The following is an 8,732-nucleotide window of genomic DNA, read 5'->3' as shown; positions in this document are numbered from 1 at the left end:
ATTAGAAACAATGTAAATCAAGACGGTACCTACTTGTAGTGTCTTTTGATCTTCCCTCTACAATAAGTTGCAGTAGCAGGTGCTGTTACTATGAGCTACTTTCAAAGTGTTAAGAGTATTCACTTACTTACAGACAACAACAACAACCCAATATAATCCCAGTTAGTGGAGTCTGAGGTGAGTAGTATGTACGCAGATCTTACCCCTACCCTGGGGTAGAGAGTCTATTTCCAATAGACCCTCGGCATCCTTCCCTCCAAGAACTTCCCACTTTGCTCTTGGGGAGACTCAAACTCACAACCTCTTAGTTGGAAGTGGAGGTTGCTTACCATCAGAGCAACTCTTCTCGTCCTATTCACTTACTTACAAAAAAAAGTAAAAGTAAAAAGGAAATAGAGGAAGAAACTAATGAAGAGTCTTGATTTGGAGTGTTTCATCGAGAATTTTAATGCAGGAAAATGACTACAAACTTATGAATTAAATGTAGTCTTAATTTGATGGTCATACTTATTTTAGGACTTTTGTCTAGATTAAATATTAAGATTATATTGAGTATCTTGTCTTAAATAGCTGCTAAAATCTTATCATTTTCAATTATTTCATTAATATTGAATATAACTCCATTCCGAGTCTCTCTCTTTCTCATGGTCTAAGGACCGGTTATCCTTTTTCTTATAGTAATTTAATAGCTTTCTCTCTATTAGTTTAATTTTAAAAAGTAAGTCCATGATGGTATTTTGATTATGATTTTGGAATTGCAAGTTAGGCGTTATGAAATGTGATAAAAAATGTATTCTTTATATTTTTCGGCAAGTATTTTCTCGAAATTGATTGCAACACCTTAAGTACCTTTTGTAAATCTTCATTAAAGAAATTGTTATTAAGATTTGTTTGCGAGGAGCTATTAGGAAAGTTAAGGTGATACTAGTAAAATATGGATGTTTACTGGAGAGCAACAACCTCGTACAAGACTAGCTTATGTATTGGAAGTTTTGAATTATGAAGGAATGGAATGAGTTCTCAAGAATATCATACGGAGTTCTCCCTATTTCGATCCATCGCTACATGTTTTATCGCAATCAACGTGTGTTGGAGAGATTGTCAAGAGAATCGACTCAGGTATATTAAGGCTATCCCTTCTTTCCTTTTTGGCATGATCTATATGGTACAAACGAAACGAGCAAATGCATAATTTTCATAAATAACTCTATTCATAAAAGTATTACAGGTACCTACGTTCTTGAATTCCAATGTGTCTATTATTACATTTTCTGTTAATAGGTCTCAGAAAATATGTAAGTTGATAAAGTTTGTTTTATGATATTAATCAGAGGTATAATGATCTTATGACGTTCCGAGAGATTTTATTGACGTACTTCTCATGCATTGCATTCATTTATACATGTGCATTTACCCATGACTCAGACGACATTATATATGCGTATATATATATATATGTATGTATATAGGATATGGGAAAAAGGCTACGACATTATATACGCACCACCACCTGATCAGCTGGTATTTATTACTTGGCGACCATGTATACTTGATTGTGTGTTTGGTCGCAACAATTACCTCAAGAAATGGAAGAGCATTAGAAGAAGTTCCAAAGAAAAAGAAGTATACGGCTAGTCCTGAAGAGGATTAGTTCCCAAGCCTGTTGAGGAGAATGAGAAAGAGAGTAAGGGATCAGAGCCAGTAATTGTAACAAGGCCACCACCTCCGTTTCAACAACGGCTGCAGAAGCAAAAAGATGATGCTAAGTATTAGAAATTCTTAGATATTTTGAACCAAGTGTGTGTGAATTTTGCCTTTGGTGGAAATTTTGAAGGAAGTGCCTAAGTATGCAAGGTATCTCAGAGATATTGTGGCAAACAAGCGAAGCCATACAGAGTTTGAAACAGTTGCACTTACTGAAGAGTGCAGTGTTAGAGTTCAAGGTAAACTTCCTCCTAAGTTGAAGGATCCCTAGAGTTTCACAATTCCTCTATCTCTTAGAAAACAAGAAGTTGGTAGAGCCCTGTGTGATTTAGGGGCTAGTATAAATTTGATGTCATCCTCTTTGTTCAAGAAGCTCGGATTGGGGGTGCTGAGACCTACTACAATCACTTTACAGTTAGCAGATATCACTAGTTATGCCGGAAGGAATTATTGAGGATGTGTTAGTTCGAGTTGGAAAGTTTATTCTTCTTGTTGATTTTTATTATTCTTGATTTCGAGGCGGATGGGGAAGTACCCATTATTTTGGGACGACCATTCTTAGCTACTGGTGGAGTGATTTTGATGTGAAGGAAGGGAAGTTGAAGATGAGAGTTGACGATGAGTAAATCACTTTTAATGTGTACAAGGCACTTAAGCTCCCTAAGCATTATGAGGACTTGTGCATGATTACTGTGGTAGAATCGAAGGGGATAGAGCATAGTCCTTATGTGAATTGTAGTGATCCAGATGGGACAACTGAGTCAGAGGAGGTGGTGTTTCAAGCTGAGTGTGTAAAAATAATTGAGAAAAGAGCCAGAGATGAAAGAAGAGACCTTCCAAGGGCTTGCAAAAAGGCTAGACTACATGGGAGAAAGAAGAAGAGAAAGTGCCCAGCCTGAGCAGAGTAGTAGAGTCGTGCCACGACTATAAATAAGGCGCTTGTTGGGAGACAACCCAACCTATATTTTATTTATTTTTTATTTTTTATTTTTTTAGTGTCAAGTTTTGTGTTGTTTTTGTTTTGCAAAGTAGGGGAAGTCTGAGTACACGAAGTTGAAGCTTAAGAGCATGTTTGAGCATAAGTGTGGGTCATCTCAATGCTTAATATTGAGGATCATGTGCTAGCTAGGCCCAAGAGGGTCTCAGGGAGTATTTCTCACCCTTGGTTAATATATTTCTCTGTGATCATGCATCGAGGACTATGCATAATATAAGTGTGGGGTGGAAAAACTACTTTTCGAAGTGTAATTGTATAAAATTATTTTTTTATATTATTAGTTTTTCTTTTAGAACTCGTAGTAGACATAGTCTAGGTTAAAAAAGAAAAAAAATGAAAATTGAAAAAAATAAATAAGAAAAGCTTGGACTTTTCCCGACGATGGATCTTTTGGATAATTTTCTTGAGGGATAAAGTCCGATTAAAAACACCAAAAAGATTTTTTGTTTGTTTTTAGGATATCTAGGTAGTATCCCTTGGTTTTTCTTTGGGTGCCGGTTCTTTTGCAAGGGTGTAGCTCGAACCGGGTACTTTAATTTTTTTAGGAGTAGTTAGGAAGAAACTGAGTGGCTTTGAGATACTCATTGACGTGTTTGGTGTTGGCACATTAGCCTATGACATACATTCTATTTTTCTGTGTATTTGGTTTGAATTGTGAAACCTAAGTAAAGTAAATAGCCTATTTTGTGACGCTTTAGCTCACTTGTTTGACTTGTATACCACATAGTGCAATAGTGCTTAATTTTTCTTAATTATGTGTGCTTGCTTGACTTGAGTGTTGAACAGAACCGTCTTGATTGAGTCATATGCAACATGTGTGTGAGGATTTGTGATTTCTGTGCTATCATGTGTAGTCTAGAACTTGCATTGTGTGTTAATCGAAGTGAAATTGTAAGTTGTGCTAATATAGGAGATGACGTAGGCATTTTCTTGCTTGATCATAGATGTGCTTGTCACATAAAATAAAATTTTCCATTGCTAGCCCCTTTGAGCCTATAGACCTTTTCTTTGGCACCCACATTACAAGTCGTACCCTTATTCTGTTCTTAATTTGAGATTGTTGAACCTTTACCTCCTAAGATACTTCGTCGCTAAAAGAAGTAAGGTTAGAGATTGGGGAGTAGTTTTTGAGTGGAACCATGGAAAGGCCCATTGGTGCACTAAAGTTGAAATCAAAAGTCACTAGCCAGTGAACCTTAATGTATGAAGTGTGTGTAGAAGAAAAAAGAAGAAGAAAAAGAAAGGAAAAAAAATGATAGTTAAAGTATGTAGAAAAATACACACCTCCGATTCTTACTAATTTGTGTTAGTGGGAATATAGAAGTGTTTAATTGAAAAGAGGGCTATGTGTATATGATTTGTGGCAAGTGAATTGGTTGAGAAGAAGATGTGCTCAATTTGTGAGTGTAGTGTATTAAAAGTACTTAGGAGGGGTAATCACTATTCCTAAATGTATCATACCCGTACCTTGACCTACATTACAACCTTAAAATCCTAATTGATCCTAGATTTGGCTAGCTTAAATTAGTAGAGATCTACACTACGGGCAAACTTATGATACGACCATGAGATGCATATGAATTCTTTGTGAGAGTGAGCGAATTTTGTTCAATTGTGTGATGTCCTTAAATTATATTCAAAAGCATATTTTAATGTGTGGACTAGTCTATATTCACTCTTTTGTTTGTTGGTGAGGGCACATGATCTCATGAATGATTGGTCATGTTGTAAACTTTCTTGTTGGGTAAGTGTGTGAGTTGAGAGTTCTTAGTGGTTACAAGTTGACTCTTGAGGTCGAGTGGTTGCAAATAGGTTGTTGGAGAGATTGAATTGAATTGTTATACTTGGGCATATTTAAAAAAGGGAAGAATGTTAATTTTTGTATGTTCATGCTTGATTGCCGGCATCGATCATGGTCAAGGGTAGAGTGTGTGGTTAAAAGTTAAAGTACTCCTCTATAGTTGGGATTTGTACATTGTTGGGGGTATATTTGATAGTCCCATTGCTCGAGGATGAGCAAGAGTCTAAGTGTGGGGTGTTGATGTTTAGCCTAAAGTATATATATTTATATGTATATCGTCTCATATTTTACTTTTGTTTCGTGGATTTAGGATGTGAAATGTGTTGATTTATATTAATTTGAGTTGTTTTTATGTGTAGGAATGATTCGAGAGCAATCGGGGGGCGAAATATGCGAAATTAGAGCCAAAACGGATGAAAACAGGAAAATTGGACATTGCAGCACCACAGGCAGCGCCCTAAGCTACCTGTGGTGCCAGAACCAGTAGGTGAAAATCCACAACACCAAGGAGGGCGCTTAGCGCTGGGCAGGGCGCTAGTGGCGTGAATCTTGTCCAAATTCACCCAGGACAAGGCTATTTCGGCTCTAGACCTACCCAACATGTATAAAAGCAAGACTAAACTTATTTGTGAGGGGAGAGACGCCACTTTTGAGGGAGAATACACACGAGAAACATCCGGGAGCGAAGAGATCTCAGTTTTCTTCATCTTTTCTTAGTATTTTCAATTATCAAACACTTATGAAATTGTTTGTTATTATCATGAGTGGCTAAAACACCCATAATTCCGGGGTTGTGATTTAGCCATGAATATTGTTGTTTAACGTTTACTTAACTGTGATTACAATTCACTAATATATGATTGTTTCTCTAATTCTGTAATTAATTGCTTAATTGTCTGGCCAACAATTAGGTTGTACTAACTATCTATGTTATGCTTGGGAAAGCCGTGTTTAGATTAGAGAAGAATTTAAGAGAGCACGATCTTAAGTATTAGGGAGGCAGATTTGTGGTTAGGATAGGAATATACCTAGTCACCGTGCTTAATTAAATATCGTAATCTTAATGCGTTCTTAATAGATTGATTTCATAGGAATATAGGCGTTAATCTATTTTGAATAAGCGAGTAGTACTTCGGGAGAAGGTTATGAGAGCAATTATCGATTAATTAGCAACCATGAGTGAATTGTATGAGAGGGAGAGTTAACTAGAACACAATAAGATTGGTGAATCGATCACAACCCTGGAATATTTGTCTCTACTGAATACACAACAACCAATTTACTGCTTGATAATTTAGTTATAAATTAGAATTATAGTTTAGTATAATCACATTCTTGAACTTGATTTTGACTTGACGGAATAACAATCTTGGTGATTTTAGTGGGTGGTTGATACAAGTCTCTGTGGGTTCTACACCTGACTTATCATTTTATTACTTGTACGACCACGTATACTTGCATGTGCATTTGGGAGCAACACTTGGCATGGAAATCATGGATCGCGTGATATGGGGATAGCTGGTCCATGCTTAGGATGACCTCAAAGTCGGTCATATCAAGCAACAGAAGGTCCGTTGAAGTCTCATAACCACATAATGTACACAGAACCGATAGATTCGATCCACAATGACAGAATCACCCACTTGAGTGGACACATAAATAGAAGTCCCTAAGGACTCACAAGGAATATCTAGGAAATGAGAAAATAGAGATGACACATATGAATAGGTAGACACTGGATCAAATAATATCGAAGCATCCCTACCGTAGACAGAAATAATACCTTTGATCATGGCATCTAAGGCCACTACATCTGGTCTGGCCGAAAAGGCATAGAACCTGGCTGGAGCGCCGGCTGGCTGGCCTCCATCTAACTGAACAGTAGCTGGCTGACCTCCCTCTGCTTGGAATCCACCTCTAGGACGGCCTTTACCCACTTGCCCTCTGCCTCTAGGCGAATGAACAGCTGGTGTTGTAATCATGGGCTGCTGGCCCTGCTGCACTGCCTTGCCTCAAAGCCTGGGGCAGAATCTCTTCACATGATTGAGATCCCCACACTCGAAATAACCTCTCGGTGCGGTGATCTGCTGCCCTGAACTATGCCCCTGATAGCATGAATACCCACTCGAAGAACCTTGAATAGCTGGTGGGCGGTATGAACTCTCTGGCATGGCATTGAAGTAGGCGCTGGAAGAACCCTGAATGGATGGTGGGGCATTAAAATAGGGTTGAGCCGGAGCACCCCCGAGGAGGTGGTGCTGCTGGATATGTAGGCCTGCTAAGCTGATCTCTCCCAAACTGACCTCGACCCCCAGCCCAAGCACCTCTAAACTCCCCAGAATAACGGACCCTCTTGTCCCTCTACATCTTCTCTCTACCTCTCTGATGGTAACCCTCAATCCACCAACCTATCTCCACTACAAGCCGATAAGAAGTCCCTTGCTCAACCTCCCGGGCCATAGTAGCTTGAATACCTGAGTGCAACCCTGCAACAAACCTCCGCACTCACTCTGCTTCAGTAGGAAGTATCATAAGTGCATAGAGAGATAACTCGGAGAATGTCGCCTCATAATCGGTCACTGACATCTTACCTTGCTGGATCTGATCAAACTGGAACCACAACTCTTCCCTCTAAGAGGGTGGAATATACCTGTCCAATAATAGGTCTATGCTCCCTCTCCCGCCTTATACGTGGTTGGGTCTACGAGAAATAAACCAGCTTGGATCATAGTATCCATGAACCGCAGCATACAGCCCATGACCTCCTGAATACCCGATGCTGACATGAAATCGACCGGGGTTGGCTCTGCTGCAGGCACCTCGCCCTGCTCCTCAATGATGGGATCCTCCACTGGATTTGTTAGTGGTGCAACTGGGGCAGTTCTGGGGCATCCTCGTCCCCTACCTCAGGCTAGTGCCCTCCCCCAGCCTCTACCTCGACCTCTAGCAATAGGGGGAGCAGCTCTTTCCGGGTCCGAACATCTGTCGTGCACATTCTCACCATCTGTGAGAGAATAAGAGAAAGAAACTTAGTACACCATCAACTGCATGATAAAAGATAAATAAGGAGTAATTTCCTAACACCCTATAGCCTCTCGAAGATAAGTATGAATGTCTCTACACTGATTCGTAAGACTCTATTAGACCTGCCCATAACTTGTGAGACCAACGTGAACCTAGTGCTCTGATATCATGTTGTCACGATCCAATTCTATTTTAGGTTGTGATGGCGCCCATCACCGTTGCTAGGCAAGCCAACAGTGATCAATCTAGTGAATTCCCATTTTTGAATAAGTTTTTAAAGTAAATAATTTTCTTTAATTTAAAAGATTTAATAAATAACAGATTTAAAATAACTAAGACGAAAGCAGATAAATGCAATCATTACCATAGAAATGAAATCAAAAAACCATAAGTCTACTAGTGTATGCCAAGACCTGGTGTCACAAGTGTATGGGCTACAAATAGAATATACAAAAGATTTCTAATCTACTGTCCGAAATAAAATAGACAGAACAATAAACAAAAGAAAGACTTTGGTTGCTGCAGAACGGCCCGTAAGGGCAGCTCACTGTGCGGTCTCGTAATAGGGAGCAAGTATGCGCGTCGGACTAATATCCAGATGCACCTGCCTCAGATCATGTACATTTAAGTGTAGAAGTGTAGCGTGAATACATAAGCAACATGTACCCAGTAAGTATCCAGTCTAACCTCGAAAAAGTAGTGACAGGTGGTCGACTTTGACACTTACTATGGGCTATCAATAAGATGTCAAACAATAACTAAGCATGGATTGCATAAATATAACAGAGAACTCGAAAACAGGCATAATAAGCACTTTTCCGCTAAGAATATATCTCAAGTTTACTTTCCATCATTTAACAATTTATATTTCAAGTAAATGAACAATATCAATTACAAATGGATTCCAAAGATTTATCATGCGCAAATTATGCTGAGGTCGTACGGCCCGATCCAACATAATATTTAAGTTGTGCACTGCTGAGGGTCGAACGACACAAACCATAGATGCATCTATCTGCTACCGAGGCGTTCGGCCCAATCCTCAAATAGAAAACATTTATAAAAAAATACAAATTCTCTTTAACAGTCAAGCGTTTCATTCACAATTTCAAATAAGTGAATTTAGCCTTTTACAATTCTTTTATCAATTTCCAATATGACTTAAGCAATTAAATTAACAAGTAGGGGTGCAAACATTTCATGTAT

This window comes from Nicotiana tabacum, chromosome 20 (genome assembly GCF_000715075.1).
Source record: "Nicotiana tabacum cultivar K326 chromosome 20, ASM71507v2, whole genome shotgun sequence".
Lineage (NCBI taxonomy): Eukaryota > Viridiplantae > Streptophyta > Magnoliopsida > Solanales > Solanaceae > Nicotiana > Nicotiana tabacum.
This window is presented reverse-complemented; position numbering follows the sequence as displayed.